This window comes from Panthera tigris, chromosome A1 (assembly GCF_018350195.1).
Source record: "Panthera tigris isolate Pti1 chromosome A1, P.tigris_Pti1_mat1.1, whole genome shotgun sequence".
Lineage (NCBI taxonomy): Eukaryota > Metazoa > Chordata > Mammalia > Carnivora > Felidae > Panthera > Panthera tigris.
In genome coordinates this window covers 99,455,394-99,457,529 of record NC_056660.1, presented here as the reverse complement: position 1 = coordinate 99,457,529, position 2,136 = coordinate 99,455,394, and the positions used below count along the sequence as shown (strand labels likewise).

General features: G+C 36.0%; 1 pseudogene; it reads right to left on the bottom strand.

The window, feature by feature from the left end:
• Positions 1–422: 422 nt before the first annotated feature.
• LOC102955430 lies at positions 423–1,118 on the bottom strand (annotated as a pseudogene).
• Positions 1,119–2,136: the final 1,018 nt, after the last annotated feature.

Below are 2,136 nucleotides of genomic sequence, written 5' to 3'. Positions count from 1 at the left end.
AAAAAAAAAAAGAAGAAAGAACCAGAGGTTTTGATTTATCTGGTAAAGGTAATTGACATAAAGGAATCCCTTGTTCCCCAAGAATAATTGTTACCTGGTACAGTCACAAACAGAATCCATCAAAAATAGAAATAAAAATGTCATCATGACCAATAGAAAACATTTAATTTAAATTCTATGTGGAAAAATAAAGCAAATTTATTTATTGTGTGTATACCAAAAATTTGTCCTCTTAAATATTTGATAATTACAAATAGAAATAACATATGAACCAATAATTCCACTACTGGGTATTTGCCCAAAGAAAACAAAACACTAATTTGAAAAGATAGATGTCCTATTTTTTTTTTTTTATGGCTCATTAGTGTTTAATTATTTGAACAGGGGAATGAAAAAAAAAGCATGGCAAGACAGGCCTGGATTTAAGATTTTTTGTATTCAGTTCATGCTACTTTCACATCATCTCCAATTAGCTGCTACACATAAGTGACAGCTGTGGAAGGCTGGATATCCATCAACATGAATGAAGGAATCATGTTTGTTTCCAAGGCATTATGTGCTCCAGTGGCAGGACCTGGGTTAACATAAAATTTATTTTCATGCTCGAATGCTTCAAATTTGTGTGTGTGTCCTGAGATAAGAATGTCCACATCAGACACACTCTGCAACGGGGCTAAGCTGGCTGTGCCTCCCCAAGGAATAACTTGATGCCCAGGGAACCAGCCAATTCTAAACTGCCTATCAGTCAGCCCTTTCTGTTCTGGATAATTCAGATTCCCACGAACATCTCCTCTCACAATACGAACCCCACTGATCTGAGTTTTGAGATAGTCATAACTCTCTTTGCTCCAAAGGTGTCCCGTACAGAGAAGGGGCTGAATCTTTCCTGGCACCACCAGTTTCTTGAATGTAGCTGGCAACCTGTTGCACCAGTGTGGGATGTAAAGTCTCCTAATACACTGTGGTCCTGTCACTGGGCTCAGCCCAGTCTTGGCAATCACCACCACCTTCTTCCTCTGTGACCTAGTTTTTAGGATGGACTTTGAGGGTAATTTTGCTGACAAATGTGTAAGACAACACATTACTAATTCCTGTGTTTTACTGTTGACCTTTGCCATGTGACCTTAAGAGAGTATTTTGCAAAAAAAAAAAAAAAAATCCAAAAATTTTACAAATTGTTTTCAAGGTTGCTATGGATCCTTTGATATTCCAGTCATTGTTTCTGGAAACACCTTTCCTTCCACCATTCTTACTGACCCCTTTTCAGTTAACTGGTATAATTTGATTAGATCCTTATCTATGAAGAGTTTTGATATGATTCAAGTCATTCTCCAATACAAATTTTATGCAATCTCTGAAGATATTTGCAAATTTACTGCAGAATTCCTTTCCTTTTTTTCTTTTTTAATTTTTATTGGTTGGTCTTTGCAGTACTCGGCTACCTGTGGGACGCTTTCTAACAAAGGACTTGATGAGATGAGGTAAGTTACTCACTAGTGATAAGCCACAGAGGGGTGTTTGAGTGTAGATTAAATATTTACAAATATTCGGATAATTGGAATGTACTTTCAACATCTGGAGCTTCAGAAACTTGTGGAATAAACACTACATATAATGGGCAATCTTAGAGCTTCAAGAAATCCTCCCAAACATAAAACATACTTTTTCAGGTGATGATAACCAAACACTGGTTATAAAATAGAAATTCTACCAGCAACTGCCAGGTAAGATATATTTGGCTTGCTTGTACCAGTTTTCATCTGCAGCTATAGTTTTAATCAGTTTGTAAAGGAGGATAGCTCCCATTAGTACCCCAGGTTCTTTGGAGCTCTTTCTTTAGTTATAAATTGCAATTATTTGGGAAGCCAAAATAGTCCATTTCACAGTGCAGAGGAGCTGGTGATGATTAATTACAGAAGGATTTTCAAAAACTTGTGTACAACATGGACAGTTTCTTTCCATTCACAAAGTTGCCATTAGCTTATGAAATATGTTATATTGTAACATTAATTAGTTGACCATGACATAATGATTTCAAAAAGATAACTATAGTTGATCAACCTTAGAAAAACTTCCTGGCAACCAAGGGAAATTGTCTTATTGTGATATAAAAAGAACACCTCTCAGAAACAAATA